Source organism: Euphorbia lathyris, chromosome 1 (genome assembly GCF_963576675.1).
Source record: "Euphorbia lathyris chromosome 1, ddEupLath1.1, whole genome shotgun sequence".
In the NCBI taxonomy this organism is placed as follows: domain Eukaryota; kingdom Viridiplantae; phylum Streptophyta; class Magnoliopsida; order Malpighiales; family Euphorbiaceae; genus Euphorbia; species Euphorbia lathyris.
Window position 1 is genome coordinate 7,419,201 of NC_088910.1, and position 18,090 is coordinate 7,437,290.

At 37.3% G+C, this 18,090-nt stretch overlaps 2 pseudogenes; both read right to left on the minus strand.

Moving 5' to 3' along the window:
- Positions 1-2,436: 2,436 nt before the first annotated feature.
- Positions 2,437-3,109, minus strand: LOC136216735 (BAHD acyltransferase At5g47980-like; annotated as a pseudogene).
- An 11,255-nt stretch (positions 3,110-14,364) lies between these two features.
- LOC136216743 (BAHD acyltransferase BIA1-like) lies at positions 14,365-15,052 on the minus strand (annotated as a pseudogene).
- Between the last annotated feature and the right edge of the window lie 3,038 nt (positions 15,053-18,090).

Here is an 18,090-nt window from a genome sequence, read left to right on the forward strand (position 1 = left end):
AAGTGTTTTTTGTTTGAAAAGGAACAAGTTCTTATCAATTGTAATATTGAGAGTATGCTGAGTGCTCGGTGTTGAGTACTTAGTGGTAGAGAAAATCTGGGTGTTCGGTTATAGCATTCAGTAGGAGTTGAGTAGACGAATAGAGGAAGGTACTATTGCATATTTAACTTCCTTGTAAACGGTTTGTGCTCTACCTTTAAAGAGCTCAGTATTGGATTCTAAAAGCCCGGAGGACTCTGGGGACTGGACGTAGGCAGAGAGGCCGAACCAGGATAAGTGATACTGAGTAATCTCTAACTCTCTCTCTATATATATATATCTGTATGTGTTGTATGGTAAACTTACTCAGCATCTAAACTGATTAAGCTGACTCTGAGTAAAGTAGAGTGCTAAGTTGAAAGCCGACCTCTGTGAGTGTCAATTCTCAACTCACAAGTAAAACAGTTCTAGTCAATATCTGACTAAAGCTGTCTTACGCTAAATTCGGCCAAGCTGACCAAAGCTGAGTTGACAAACTCACCAAAACTGTTAAGTCAGCATAAATAATTAACGAAAAAGTTATATTAGTTCCTAACCCCCCCTTGGAACTAATCACACGGGACCAACAGAAACTTGGATAGCATTTTAACTAATTTGAGTTCCGGGTTGTCAATCCTTTCCTCAAACTTCGTAGGTTTGTCAGACCCTAGGGCGCTTCAACCGCTAATCATTCTCGCTGAATCCTCGAAATAGAGATCGATGGATCCACTATCAGAATGTGAACTTGTCTTCGAACAACTCTTAAGTCTAAACTAAATGCTACTGTGTTTGTAATTAATGTAAGAACAACTTGTGTACAGCAAGTTTGCTTTTACAGAATGAAAAACTAAACTCTGACTCTCTTCTGAATCAGAACTTCGTCAACATAAGAACAAATCTCGAAAACTCTAACAACCAACCCTAAATTCTGAAATGAAGCACTTATTTATAGTTGCTGAAGGGTTGTGGTTGAAGGGTCGTGTTTGCTGTGAAGGGTCGTTTCTATCCGAACGAATAAACGCGTTTTTTGGATTTTTGACATGTGAAATCAGTGCTGGAATTACTGCTGTTGCTACCGAGATTATAGAATCTCAGTCGCGACCTGAGGCTGAGCATTATTGTTGAATGAAAGTCATTTTCCGTGTCTGAAGTTAGCGTGTCGCGACTGAGATGTGGGAATCTCGGTCGCGACACTAGTGTTTATTCCCGGTCTCGTCCGCTTCCCGTTTTCTCGTATCGGTCTTCTGAATTACACATACTTTTTGGCTCGTAACTTAGGCTTTTCTCTCGTTTTTGCTCTGTTTTAGCTCCTATTTGGATTTAACCAAATAATTAAGTACCTTGCATCAAAGAAACATATAAAGACGTAAAAATACTCTAAACGAATATAATTACCACGATTTCAATATAAACTTGACGTAATTATGAATGATATTTTAGGTATATTTTGGGCTTATCAGTTCGAACTGTTGTTGGCGCTCTACTTCCTGGTTAGTTTCATCTTCATTATTCCGATGGACCAACGACTGGATTCAGCCATCTTTGAATGATCTGATTTATCATTGTTTTACATATCCACGTTCACCGCACCAATGATAACCATGTATCTGAAGCTTGACTAATTATTCGAACTGTCTTGTTGAATCTTTCCTCTATTGACCTATAAAACAGAACTAAGGTCATAAAGAAGGCGGAGTCCCGTGAGCCTGCTCTGATGCCTAAGTCAGTTAAGTGCTTAGGAATGGTTGAAGAGTATGGACTAGTTGTGAGATAATAGTTAACATACACTAGGGGTTCAGTCCTTCTTTTGCTAGAAGACTTTTTGGACATAGGATTTACTTGTCCTGTTAGGAGTCTTGTTCTAGGAGAATTCCTTTGTCACGTGGAACCCTAGTTGTTCTGAACATTCCCTTATACATAGGGGAATAGAAGCTTCTGAAGGTTTGTTTTATCACACATGGTGTAATGGCTGTGATGATGCCACATGTATGATGTCATTTTATACGATATCACTAAATATGTTAGACATAATTGATATTTGGAAGGTCTTAAGTGACAGTCAAATACCAGTCAAACTAGTTTTTTTAATTTTTGATAATACCAGTCAAACCAGTCAAATACTAGTCACTAAATTGGTACTCCTTTTTAAACTTTACTCCTATATTGATGTTATTCTGTACGTAAAGCTTAAATTGGTATTTTTCCAAAAACTTTAGGTCTGTTTTGTTACCTTATCCCAAACCGAAAACCCAAACTCAGTTTATCAAATTGAAAACCCAAACTCAATCAACAAAAAAATCGAAAAGATAAAATGATATTATTTCGATTAATTTCATGAATCAACTCATCATCATCGATCAAATTAACAATAACTTCAACAAAAACACATTATTTTCATCAATTCCATCACCTCAACCCCTAAACTACCACACTAGGATTAACCTCAGCAAATTCAACGACCTGTTCATCAGATTCAAACCAAAACATTTCATCCTCACTCAAAGTAATCCAAGCCTCAAACCCCTCTCCATCGTTAGTATCCAACAAAATACAAACATTCCTAATATTTGTATTCACAATACTCAACCAAACAGGCTTCCCCCACCCAAAATCAGCATCATATAACCCAAATCTACACCAAGCACTACACATAAAAAAATCAATTTCCCCACTCAATACTTTCCTTGCAAATTCTCTCCCAAATTCACATATAGCTTCCACTCCATGCTCTCCTTGGAGTTTTTTCACATAATGTTCAACAAATTCTTGCATCTCTTCTTTTATTACTCCTACTAGTCCTTTTAATTCAGTTACTTGCTCGACTTTCGGTGTCACGATCATGACTAGGTTCCCCGCGTGGTTTTCCGGGACTGGTGGAGTGAATCTCGGTCGTAGGTTTACTGACACTGTCCATACAGAGGGTCTAGTTAGGTTCGTGTTTGATTTTTTTTAGTGCGGTGATTACGCCTTTCCATATTAGTCCTAAAACTGCTTCTACTCTTGTTGGTTTCGGGGCCACTGTGCTGGATGCTAGTTCTTTGAGTGCTCCAATTTTTGATCCGGTAAATACAAACCTAAGAAATTCACACATTTTGTGGTTAATTCAAAACTTATTTTTGTTACAATAATTACTGATATCTCACTTATTAAAATTGTACTTGTAAATAATCATTATTCTTTATTTGAATTTAATATTAATTAAATATCTATTAAAAATTAAAACGTAATCTTTTAAAATAGAATCGAAAATCGACAATAATAGCCAAAATTATCTTGTTAATTTTTTTTAGATCGATGGCTCTCAACAACAATAAAGATACTAGGGGGAATTTCAAAACTTTTCTTAAGTCTTAACTACAAGGATAAAATAAAGGAAAACATTTGCCTGGTTAGCATAATTATGCAATTTAAAAATTTGCAAACAATGATTTATGATTGTGTAGTATACAGTTAAAAGATTTTGGAGTGAATATGGCAATAAAAATATATTTTTGGTGTAGTTAATTTGTAAAATCCGGTATTATGTATGGAGTAATTTGCAAAGTCATACTTAATAACAAATTTTGACCGAATGCACGAGTTTGCTAACTGCACAAAATCACATACCTTTATTTGCAAGTTTTTAAATCACGAGATTGTGTTTGTAAAAAGATCAAAGCATATATGTTTGTTTTTCTAAAATACCCTAACATTAATATGGCTTCTAACTGGTTGGTTCTCTACAAATTTTCCTGAAGATTTAATATTTATTTAGTTCTTTTTGGTCGAGTATAAAATTAATTAAATTTTATATTTGTTGAATTTATATAAAAAAAAAATAGAGTATAAAAACTAGGTTTAGGGCTTCTAAAATACTAAAGTCACCCCTACTATAAGAGTCACTTCCTTATCGTTAAATTCACCCGCATAACTATCCTTTTTTAATGACGTGTGATTGGTTTGTTTCATTGATTTGTTATGAATTTTTTTTAAAGGAAAAGTATAAAAATAAAATTTGGACAATTTTAAAAAACAGTCCCTATAGTTTAAAAGTATGCAAACATAGAAGTGATTTGAAGAAATTAAAACTTTGCAAACAGGGGAGTGATTTACAAACTCAGTCATTTTGTAAAATTTTTTTGTCATGACTATTTACCGTAAAAGGGGTGATTTGGAGCAAATAAAACACTGATTTTGTAAATTACTCAAAATACAATGTCTGAATTTATAAATTAACTAAACTATAAGTGTTTGAATGAAAAATTGACTAATATATCCTTTAACTGCAAATTTCACGAAGCGCGTAACTCATATTTACAAACATTTAAACCCTGAAGACTGCTTTTACAAATTGACCAAAATATAAGATTTATTTTTGTAAATTTTCCAAAATTTAAATCAAATAAAACTATACTTTGTTTTTCCATGATGAATGGTGAATATCTATTTCTATATATATGAGATGTTTATTTAAGGTCTATCTGAACTGAACACTATAAGAATTAGTTGTAAGTAGACATGTTCATGGATTGGATCTAGCGGACTTTTATCTAAAAATGCTCAGTCTGGCCAGGCTGGACTCGGACTGAATCAAATCCCAAACCCAGTCCATATACGCCCACCTATATATATATATATATATATATATAATATATATATATAATTTTTACTATTAAAAAATAAAATTTGTACTTAAAAAATATATTAATATATAAATATATAAATTTTAATTAATATTAATAGACGGACCAGCCCGTGCTATTTTTTAAATCTCAAACTCGTCCAAAATATAGGTAGATTTTAACGGGCATAGACTTAAGGACAATTTTTCTTGTCCAAGCCTGGCCAGAGGACACGGGCCGGGCGGATACCTAAACCCGTGAACAAGTCTAGTTGTAAGTCCACTCTAAACTAATTTATATTTTCTATAAATTTCTGCTTCAAAATTAATATATAAATAAAATAAAAACATTTCAAATTTAAAAATAAAATCTAAAATCTAAAATCTAAATTTATAAATTATACATACTTAGAATGATGGGTGGGTAGGATCAGAAGATAATTTTAAGTCCAGCCCATCAAATAGTTGGCCCATCGACCTCAAGTAGCTAGATTGGGTTATCACGTAAGAGCCTAATTTTAGAAAGACAAAGAAAGAAAAAATTTAGTGAAAATTACACAGAAATTCATATTCTAACAACTATTTACAACTATGTCAATTTATAATTTTGGATTATGTCAAACTAGTAAAATCAGTACTTTTAATATATTTTAAGGATTAGAATTTATAAATTAGAAGTCTAGAATACCATTGGAACAAGATGGGTCTTCCGCAACAAGCTGGATGAGCAAGGAAATGTAGTCAGGAACAAAGCAAGGCTTGTAGCTCAGGGCTACAGTCAGCAAGAAGGTATTGACTACGGTGAGACCTTTGCCCCAGTGGCAAGGCTAGAGGCTATTTGGATTTTATGTGCATATGCATCTTACATGAACTTTAAATTATTCCAAATGGATGTTAAAAGTGCATTCCTTAATGGAGTTATAAACGAGGAAGTCTATGTTAATCAACCTCCAGGGTTTGAGGATCCTAAATTCCCAAACCACGTTTATAAACTCAAAAAGGCTCTGTACGGCCTCAAGCAAGCACCACGTGCTTGGTATGAGAGGCTGACCAGTTTCCTGCTGACTAGAAATTATGTCAGAGGCAAAGCTGATACAACCTTATTCATTAAGAGAAAAGGGAAAGATACCCTGCTGGCTCAAATATACGTTGATGATATTATTTTCGGTGCTACTAATGAGTCAATGTGCAAGGAATTTAGCAAGCAAATGCAGACTGAGTTTGAAATGTCGATGATGGGAGAACTCAACTTCTTCCTTGGACTTCAAATCAAACAAGGAAAGAATGGCATCTTCATCAGTCAAGCTAAATATGCCAAGGAGATATTGAAGAAATATGATCTTGAAAATTGCAAGCCAATATCCACTCCTATGGGCACTGACACTGTCCTCTGCGCTGACGAGAATGGTAAGTCGGTAGACAGCAAATTGTATCGAGGTATGATAGGCTCTCTACTTTACTTAACAGCAAGTAGACCGGACATTCAGTTCTCAGTATGCTACTGTGCTAGATATCAATCTAACCCTAAGGAATCTCATTACATAGCTGTAAAAAGAATCCTTAGATATTTGCAAAGCTCAGTGAACGCAGGTTTATGGTATCCCAATACTCATGATTTTACACTCGTTGGGTACACTGACGCTGACTATGGTCGAGACAAGCAAGAACGGAAAAGCACCTCTGGAGGATGTCAATTCTTAGGAAGCTGTCTTGTATCCTGGTTCAGCAAGAAGTAGGCGTCAGTAGCCTTGTCTACCACTGAAGCTGAGTACATTGCTGCTGGTCACTGTGTTGCTCAAGTCCTATGGATTAAGCAACAGCTTGAAGACTATGGTGTTCAAACAAAGACAATTAAGGTCAAATGCGACAACAAAAGTGCAATTGATCTATCAAAGAACTCAATTCAACACAGCAGGATGAAGCATGTCAGCATAAGACATCACTTCATTAGAGACCATGTACTCAAGGGTGAGATAAAGCTGACCTATGTCCCAACGGATGAGCAGCTTGCGGATATCTTCACAAAGCCACTGGCTCGTGAACAGTTCAGTATACTGAGAGAAGCCATTGGTATGTTTAATCCTCTTTAGTAAATTCCTGTTCTAAAATGTAATTTATGCTGAGTGAATTACTATGCTGAATGATTTATGCAAATGCATGCTGAGTGATTGTTATGCTGAGTACTTAACACCAAATAAATAAATATAAAATACTGAGTGAATGCGCACACCGAGTAATTATCTCAAACTGAGAAATCATCCGTTTATAAAACTGACCACTCAGAATATAAAACGCTTAGTATTCTAAATGCTGAGTATTGAAGCCGTTGCACTTAATGCCTAAAGCACGCGAATAGCCACCTAGGATGACGTCTGCGCCGAATGTGTCATAAATGCCAGGATCTTTGTCGGTTGACAATCCCAAGGCAAAACTGACACATGGATTCGATAAAATCCACACTTCACCGCTATAAATAATGGGTAAATCCCCATTGTTTATTTTTTTACGCTTAACGAATTCTCTAGCTAAGAAACCCTCTCTCTCTAATACTCTTAAGATTTCCAGACCTTTTCTCTGAAACCATGACTAAAGTTTCCGTAAATATCTCCGGTGCCGGTCACCCTAAGACCAGCTTCGATGAACCCTCCAGGCAAACTACTTTGCCTAAAACCACCAAGGTCACTACGCCGAGCAAAGGAAAAGCTGGCCATGCTAACTCCTCTAAGGGTAAGCCGACCAAGGCCAGAACCTATACAAAGGTATTCGAAAACGTGAGGGAATGGAAAGTAGACTTCTCACGATGGGTTTCTGAGGCCTTCGTGACATCCGAGCAACCCTTCTGCGAATGGATATCGCAAAATGGCTGGACCGAGCTGTTCTCCATTAGGGATCACACCTATCCTGACCTAGTAAGGGAGTTCTACCACAATCTCCGAGTCGCTGATGATAACCAGGACTACCTGGTAACTATGGTAAAGGAAAAGACAATTTTCATAAACCTTACTTATCTCGCTAACCTGCTGAAGTTAAAGAATGAGGGAACAAAACAGAGGCGATCTGGAGATCATGAAGGTACTGGGTACGATACCACCTTCTGTAAGCCCGCTGGCCACTCAGGAGAAGTCTCGAGCACCTCAATGGGTCAGCACCAAAAGATGGCTCACTATCTACTGACCTTCTTCATTTATCCAAAGATCAACTGCACAACCTCAGCAACGAACTTTGAGCAATGCTTCATATGGCATATGCTGACGTACAAGCCGATAAACATGCCAGTATTCTTGATTGCTGGCTTCCAAAGGAGTTTTGGAACTCTCAGGCTGGGATCACTCATCACCAGAATCCTCTTAGATCATCAAATTGATCTATCTGAGGAAACTAAGGCTAGAGGATCTGAGATAACCGCGGCTTCGCTGAGGGCTTTGAAGTTCAACCAGCCACTAAAGAAAGGAAAAGCTGCTTCTGAACAACAAGCTCAGGAAACAGCTCCAAAGCAAAGCCAAAGGACAAAGGCTCCAGCTGCCCAAAAGAGGAAAGCTTTTGGGACTCCTTCAAAGACAGCTGAGTCTCAGGCCAAGAAGCCTAAGTCAGCTGCTGAACCTGGTCAGGAGAGACCTAAGTCAGCTGAGAAAAGGAGCAGGCAAGATGAGCCTGAAATTGAGGAAACAACAAATGCTGATGAGCAACCTCAAAAGAAGCAAAAGTCTTCTACACCAACTCCTATTGATGCTATTCCTACTGACGTCGTTGTTCCTGGTGATTCTCACTATACACAGTGTCTAGGAACTGTAGCTGAGCATCAAGAAGATGATGTGCATCTGGACGATCAGTTCATTGCACAAGTTGAGGAAGAGTTAGATGGCGACAGTGAAGAAGATGAAGAACAAGAAGAAGGCGGTCAGGATGACGCTGAGGACACCGAGGAGACAGCTAGCGATGTTGATACTGAGCATGCCAACACTGAGTTAGCTGCTGGAGATGAACAAGAACAAGCTGACCAGCTTAATGCTGATCAAGAGGAAACTTCTCCCTCTCACTCAGGAGAATCTATACAAGCTGACACTCCTCCTCCAAGAAGAAGATTAATCAAGGCAAGTCAGAAGTCTGTCATTGACCCTCCTGTTCAGAAACCATCTGTCCCTGACTTTGTCATTCAGAAGCCGACCCAAGACCCTTCTAAACTCAAGCTGAAATTTTTCAGAAAACAACCATCTTCTACTCCATCGGCTTCCCTTGAAAAGCAAGCCTCTGTTTCTTCACCAAAGGAACACGCCGACTTAAATGCTTCTTCAAACTCTACAAGCCAAGTAGAGCCCATACCCGTCAATGTTGTTACAACAAGCATAGTGCTAACTCAAAATATCCCTACTCCAGTCAGCACAGACAGCATTCGAATTACTTCTTCTCCAATCAACACTTCTGCCGATCAATCAGCTTTACCTGAGACTCAAGTGCAGATTGGAACCACACTTCCAGTCACTGACCATGTTATCCCACTGACTCCTCTTTCAACCGGTCAAACTGAGGAAACCAGGCAAGTTCATGAAGGCTCTCTCAGCTACTTGCATGCCACCGAGTCTGGCAAAAGAATCATCGACTCGATGCAAACTTTAATCAAAGACCTTCATCAAACCACTCCACCTGCTGCTGGGTCTTCTACTGTTGATACAACACAGCTCTCCCATGTAACTCAGCTTCTCAACAAAGTTAAGGGATTCAAGGGCTTGTTGAGTGTAATCGTTACCTTTCAAGCACAGCAAGCTAAGCAGGATTCCATCGCAAAGCTGGCTGAGATCCAGCTGACAATAGTTCAACATCTCAACGCTCTTCAAGAACAAGTTCAGACTTTGTCAGCTGCGAACACACGATATGCCACTTCTGATGAAGTTAAAATGCTCTTTGCTCAGCTTCACACCGAGCAAATCAAAACCTACGAGCAAATGGTCTCCTATTCTCAATGCTCAGTGGAGCAAATTGGTGAGGCAGTTCGTCTGCTGAACTTAAACATACAAGAGATGGAGACCGACGCAATGAAGCAAAATGAGATTCTGACCACTGTGCAACGAACGTTTACTCATGTACATCACAACAACGTTCAGCGCCAATACTATGACACTGCCTTGCTAAAGACATTTCATCAAGTCGTTGCTGGTCTGTCCGAAGCACTTACCTGGATAGGTAAATCTCAAGATTTCATAATAAGCATGATCAGCGCTGCTGAACTCAATATACCCGCCGAGGTATCAGATGATGGAGTTGCTATTTTTGACGGAGTCAATGAAATCGCTGATAGACTTAAGGCACTGTCCACAGAACTGACCAGAGCCATCTTAACTGATGCCTTTAGGATTCCTCCTCCCGATGCTGAGAAAACGGGGGAGAAAGAACAAGCTAGAAGAACACAGCTTGAGCGTAGTCAGCCACAGTCTAAGAAAAAGAAATAGAAATAGGCTAGATCAATTTATGCTATGATTATGTTATCCTATTTCTTTAGCCTATCTTTTCTTGTATACTGACTACTTATATTAATATCAATACTTGCATCCTTTTATCCAATACATGAGTTATGAGTTATTCAATATGATGCTGAGTATTAAGTCATTATGTATCTTCCATCACATCCAATGCTGATAATATGTTTGACATAGATTTGTATGTTTATAAAACATTGTCTTATAAAACTCATTGAACAACAAATTACTCAGCGCCCTCTGAATGTTAAAACCTTCCGCTTAAACACCTTTCCACATAATTTTGATTTGACAAAATTGTTTAAGTGTAATTAAAATATATTCTAAACACACTAAGTTTAAATGCTTTGATTTATTCTACTGATGTGTTTGTTCAATGTTGAGTTAAATTGTTTATAAGACACAAGGATTAAAAGGCCCAAGCCCAATACGGAAGTCAAAGCCCAAGTCAAACAGTTTAAGGCAACTCGGCCCGCGTATATCAAAACGTTGTCGTTATGTAGAAAACGCAGCTCAGCGGAAGAAGGATCTAGAAGACCTTCCTGGAACAACTTCGGGATGAAGCTGCTGAGTTGATTCGACAAACAGTACAAGACAACAGCTGAGCAAAGAACAACTTCCAGACAAAGTAATTCCACTTTGGGTAAAGTTTAGAAGACACAGAATGCTGTCCAGTTGACTTTACCGTAAATGGAGAGACATTCTACCGAGCTGATCAAAAGCTGACCGATGACAGAAGATACTCAAATCTGATTGGCCTAGAGCTCTGAACAAGTCAGGATGACAACGACAGGAAGCCGTTTCCCTCCAACGGTTATTTCGAAATTCGAAATGACCGATGTGTTCAGACGTCTCTATAAATAGGGCCATCCAGATACTTCACCAACACAGAACTTGATCAAGCCATTACGCTGACCAAATTTCTACGCAAAGTTCTGCAAGAAAAAGCAAAGCAAATCTTACACTAAATTTCATATCTTTTGTGTAAAAGTCTAGAGTGATTATTCAATCATCTAAGGTGTCTTAGCAATCATTGTTTAGGACAAACACTTATCATTTCTAGAGATTAGAAAGGAGAGGCTGAGTACTCGGTTATAGTACTCAACAAGAGATTAGGATTGAGTAGAGGTATAGAGGAAGGTACTCTTGTTATACTCAGTTGCAAAGATTGTAAAAGGTTTGATGCTCTACCGTTAAAGAGCTCAGTAGAGAATTCGAAATCTCGGAACGTGTTCCGGGGACAGGACGTAGGCTTGGAGGCCGAACCTGGATAAATCTGCTGAGTAACATATTTCTAACCTTTAACTCCTTTATGTATTTATTGCTTGCTTAAACAAAAACTGACCAAGTAAAGAGGTCAAGCTGAGTTGTGTGCATTGAATATCTGAGCTCAGGAATAGACTCTAAGTGCTATCTCCTGACTCAAGTAAAGAAACTGACCTAGTCACTAGTTGACTAAGCCAGTATCTTGCTATTCACTCAGCGCCGCTGTCCAAACCTTTTTCTCACGAAAAAGAAGCCTGCCCTAGCTTAAAATTTTTAAATAGTTCCTAACCCCCCCTTGGAACTATACTTGTAACGTTATAAGGGACCAGCAGGATTAACCTCAGAAAATTGAAGAACTTGTTCATCAGATTCAAACCAAAACATTTCTTCCTCACTCAAAGTAATCCAAGCCTCAAACCCTTCACCATCTTTAGTATCCAACAAAATACAAACATTCCTAATATTTGTACTCACAATAGTCAACCAAACCGGCTTGCCCCACCCAAAATCAGCATCATATAACCCAAATCTACACCAAGCACTGCACATAAAAAAATCAATATCCCCAATCAATGCTTTCCTTGCAAACTCTCTCCCAAATTCACATATTGCTGCCACTATACTCTCCTTGGAGTTTTTTCACATAGTGTTCAACAAATTATAAATGACAAAAGTTGGTATTGCGGTTCCAACTGTGGCTGGCGCTCTGCTTCTTGGTTAGTTTCATCTTCATTATTTCGATGGACCATCGACTGGATAGGATTGAATTCAACCATCTCTGAATTATCTGATTTATATTTGTTTTACCGATCCACGTTCACCGCACCAATGATAACCATGTATCTGAAGATTGACTAATTGTTCGAACTGTCTTGTTGAATCTTTCATGTATTGACCTATAAAACAGAACTAAGGTCATAAAGATGGCGAAGTCCCGTGAACCCACTCTGATGCCTAAGTCAGTTAAGTGCTTAGGAAGGGTTGAAGAGTATGGACTAGTTGTGAGATAATAGTTACAGTAGGGTTCAGTCCTTCTTTTGCTAGAAGACTTTTTGGACATAGGATTTACTTGTCTTGTTAGGAGTCTTGTTCTAGGAGAATTCCTTTATCACGTGGAACCCTAGTTGTTTTGAACATTCCCTTATACATAGGGGAATAGAAGCTTCTGAAGGTTTGTTTTATCACACATGGTGTAATAGTCTTGATGGCTGTGATAATACCACATGTATGATGTCATTTTGTACGATATCACTACATATGTTAGATTTCATTGATATTTGGAAACTCCAAAGTGACAGTCAAATACCAGTCAAACCAGTTTTTTAATTTTTGTTAATACCAGTCAAATATCAGTCACTAAATTAGTACTCATTTTTAAACTTTAATCCTATATTGATGCTATTTTTTACGTGAAGGTTAAATTGATATTTTCCCAAAAACCTTAGGTCTGTTTTGTTACCTTATCCCAGATCGAAAACCCAAACTCAATGTATCAAATTGAAAACCCAAACTCAATGTATCAAATTGAAAACCCAAACTCAATCAACAAAAATCGAAAAGATAAAAAGACATTATTTCGATTAATTTCATGAATCAACTATCATCATCGATCAAATTGACAATAACTTCAACAACAAAAACACATTATTTAGCTCAATTCCATCACATCAATCCCTAAACTATCACACTAAGATTAACCTCAGAAAATTGAAGAACTTGTTCATCAGATTCAAACCAAAACATTTCCTCCTCACTCAAAGTAATCCAAGCCTCAAACCCCTCTCCATCTTTAGTATCCAACAAAATACAAACATTTCTAATATTTGTACTCACAATACTCAACCAAACAGGCTTCCCCCACCCAAAATCAGCATCATACAACCCAAATCTACACCAAGCACTACACATAAAAAAATCAATATCCCCACTCAATGCTTTCCTTGCAAACTCTCTCCCAAATTCACATATTGCTTCCACTTCATTCTCTCTTTGGAGTTTTTTCACATAGTGTTCAACAAATTATAAATGGCAAAAATTAGTATTGTGGTTCCAATTGTGGCTGACGCTCTGCTTCCTAGTTAGTTTCATCTTTATTATTCCAATGGACGACCAACTAGGTTCAGCCATCTTTGAATGATCTGATTTATCGTTGGTTTACAGATCCACGTTCACCGCACCAATGATAACCATGTATCTGAAGCTTGACTAATTGTTCGAACTGTCTTGTTGAATCTTTTCTATATTGACCTATAAAACAGAACTAAGGTCATACAGAGGGTGGAGTCCCGTGAACCCACTCTGATGCCTAATTCGGTCAAGTGCTTAGGAAGGGCTTAAGAGTATGGACTAGTTGTGTGATAATAGTTAACATACTATAGGGTTCCGTCTTTCTTTTGCTAGAATACTTTTTGGACATTGGATTTACTTTTCATGTTAGGAGTTTTGTTCTAGGAGAAGTCATTTGTCACGTGGAACTCTAGTTGTTCTAAACAGTCCCTTATATATAGGGGAATAGAAGCTTCTAAAGGTCCTGAAAGTTTGTTTGATCACACATGGTATAATAGTTTTGATGGCTGTGATGATGCCACGCGTATGATGTCATTTTGTATGATATCACTAAATATGTTAGACATAATTGATATTTGGAAAGTTCGAAGTGAACGTCAAATACCAGTCAAACCAGTTTTTTGAATTTTTTATAATACCAGTCAAACCAGTCAAATACTAGTCACTAAATTATACTCTTTTTTAAACGTTAAGCCTATATTGATACTATTTTTTACGTGAAGCTTAAACTGATACTTTCCCAAAAATCTTAGACCTATTTTGTTACCTTATCCCAAATCGATAACCCAAACTCAATGTATCAAATTGAAAACCCAAAAATGAACAAAAATCGAAAAGATAAAAAGACATTATTTCGATTAATTTCATGAATCACTCATCATCATCATCATCTTCGATCAAATTGACAATAACTTCAACAAAAACACATTATTTTCATCAATTCCATCACATCAATCCCTAAACCACCACACTAGGATTAACCTCAGCAAATTGAAGAACTTGTTCATCAGATTCAAACCAAAACATTTCTTCCTCACTTAAAGTAATCCAAGCCTCAAACCCTTCTCCATCTTTAGTATCCAACAAAATACAAACATTCCTAATATTTGTACTCACAATACTCAACCAAACCGGCTTCCCCCCTCCAAAATCAGCATCATATAACCCAAATCTACACCAAGCACTACACATAAAAAAATCAATATCCCCACTCAATGCTTTCCGTGCAAACTCTCTCCCAAATTCACATATTGCTTCCACTCCATTTTCTCCTTGGAGTTTTTTCACATAATGTTCAACAAATTCTTGCATCTCTTCTTTTATTACTCCTACTAGGCCTTTTAATTCGGTTACTTCCTCGACTTTCGGTGTCACGATCACGACTAGGTTCCCGGCGTGGTTTTCGGGGACCGGTGGAGTGAATCGCGAACGTAGGTTTACTGATACTGACCATACAGAGGGTCTAGTTAGATTCGTGTTTGATTTTTTTTAGTACGGTGATTACTCCTTTCCATATTAGTCCTGAAACTGCTTCTACTCTTGTTGGTTTCGGGGCGACTGTGCTGGATGCTAGTTCTTTGAGTGCTCCTATTTTTGATCCGGCAAATACAAACTTGAGAAATTCACACATTTGTGGTCAATTACACGAATTATTTTTCGAGATTTCGTAAATTTGGCTAGTTTAGCTGATCATTAAGATCGAAGATTAAGATGATTTTTTTATCTATCCATCTATTGGAACCGCGGACCAATATCAGTCTTAATGATTGACGAATAAGATGATTTTTTTTATCTATCCGTCTATTGCTTTGGCGGACCAACATCAGTCTACCTATGTGACAAACCAATTAATATCAGTCCGACTATCACATAGGTAGACTGACACAAAATCATTTTGAAATTAGTCAGTCTATGTGACAGGCGGACAGATAAAACATAGGTGCAAATTTTTTTCATTCAGGAAGGGTTTCAAACTATTTCTGATTTTATGGTAATTTTGACTAATTTTGCCCGTTTTATTGACCGACGAACAAGATGATTTTTTTTTTTTAATGTGTATCCCACTGGCAGACCCACATCAGTCCGCATGTGTGACAAACCCATTAATATATCAGTCCACCTATCATATAGGAAGACTGACATCAAAAGCAGTTCACTACCTGCACAGGCGGACTGAAGATAATCTGTTTTTGTGACAGGCGGACTATGAAACAATCACGTAGATTTTTTTTCATTTAGGAAAGATTTTAAATTATTTCCGAGTTTATGGTAATTTTAGCTAATTTCGTCGCTCATTAAGACCGACGAAGAATATAATTTTTTTTATCTATCGATCTATCGCACTGACGGACCAACATCAGTCTGCATGTGTGACAAACTGATTAATATCAGTCCGCCTAGACTGATATTAATCAGTTTTTTACCTGTATGAGCTGCCTGTCACACAGGCAGACTGAAGTTAGCTCATCGTTTCTGTGCCAGGCGGACTGACAAAAAAATGCGGTAGCTTTTTTTTCGCATCCTTCACAGTAGGACAACTCAATTCTTTATTTTTATCTATCCGTCTGTCATACTGGCGGACCAACATCAGTCTACCTATGTGACAAACATACCAATATCAGTCCGTTTATCATATAGGCGGACTGTTATTAAAATCAGTTCTTTACATGTGTGAGCTGCCTGTCACATAGGCGGACTGAAGTTAGTCCGTCTATGTGACAGGCGGACTGATAAAACATTACTGCAGATTTGCCTCTGCTTAACGTTTAAAAAAAGTATCAATTTAGACATCGATAACGAAATGTGATACGTCATTTATATTGCTTAATTAAGTTCCGATTTCTCTCTCCAACTACAATTGATGGAACTTAACGGACTAATATAAATGATGCATCACATTCGGTTATCGAGGTCTAAATTGATACTCTTTTTATATGTTAAGCATATATTAGTGTTGTTTTGTACGTTGAGCCTAAATTGATACTTTCCAGAAAAGCTAGTCCTCTCAAACTTAATTTAATTCTTGAATTTGAATATTTTTGGGATCTAATTTCCTTATTAATTTATTTTTTTCAGAATAAAAAACTCTTGGAAATTGTGTTTCAACCGCCGATTCAACCCGGTTCGATCGGAACTTGTCACAATTTCGGACCGGAGGTGGTTCAATTTTTTAATCTCTAAAAACCGGTCAGAATCGCTCAAACCACCCGGATAAACCGTGAACCCGTTGACACAATGTCGGTTAAGCGGTTTGGTCCAATTAGACTTCAGGCATCTTTATTTAACAAAAATGTAAATTTTATACATACATCTGTAAATCCGTGAAAAACAGCTCAATATATCAAATTGAAAAACTAAATTCAATCAACAAAACAGCCGAAAACACGAATCAACTCATCATGGATCAAATTAACAATAATTTTAACAACAAAAACACATTATTTAGCTCAATTCCATCACATAATCCCTAAACTACCACACCAGGATTAACCTCAGAAAATCGAAGAACTTGTTCATCAGATTCCAACGAAAACATTTCCCTCACTCAAAGTAATCCAATCCTCAAACCCCTCTCCGTCTTTAGTATCCAACAAAATACAAACATTCCTAATATTTGTACTCACAATACTCAACGAAACAGGCTTCCCCCACCCAAAATCTGCATCATATAACCCAAATCTACACCAATCACTACACAAAAATAAATCAATTTCCCCACTCAATACTTTCCTCGGAAACTCTCTCCCAAATTCACATATTGCTTCCACTCCATCCTCTCCTTGGAGTTTTTTCGCATAGTGTTCAACAAATTATAAATGACAAAAGTTGGTACTGCGATTCCAACTATGGCCGACGCTCTGCTTCCTGGTTAGTTTCATATTTATTATTCCGATGGACCACCGACTGGATTCAGCCAACTTTGAATGATCTGATTTATCGTTGTTTTACAGATCCACGCTCTCCGCACCAATGATAACCATGTATCTGAAGTTTGACTAATTGTTTGAACTGTCTTGTTGAATCTTTACTGTATTGACCTATAAAACAGAACTAAGGTCATAAAGAGGGCGGAGTCCCGTGAACCCGCTCTGATGCCTAAGTCAGTCAAGTGCTTAGGAATGGTTGAAGAGTATGGACTAGTTGTGAGATAATAGTTAACATATCGTATGGTTCAGACCTTCTTTTGCTATAAGACTTTTTGGACATATGATTTACTTTTCCTATTAGGAGTCTTGTTCTAGGAGAAGTCTTTTGTCATGTGGAACTCTAGTTGTTCTGAACATTCCCTTATATATAGGAGAATAGAAGCTTCTAAAGGTCTTGAAGGTTTGTTTTATCATACATGGTGTAATAATAGTCTTGATGGGTGTGATGATGCCACGTGTATGATGTCATTTTGTACGATATCACTAAATATTTGGAAGGTCCAAATGACAATCAAATACCAGTCAAACCAGTTTTTTTAATTTTTGATAATACCAATCAAATACCAGTAACTAAATTACTACTTTTTTTAAAACTTTAAACCTATATTGATGCTATTTTGTAGGTGAAGCTTAAATTGATACTTTCCCAAAAACTTTAGGTCTGTTTTGTTACCTTATCCCAGACCGAAAATCCAAACTCAATTTATCAAATTGAAAACCCAAACTCAATCAACAAAAATCG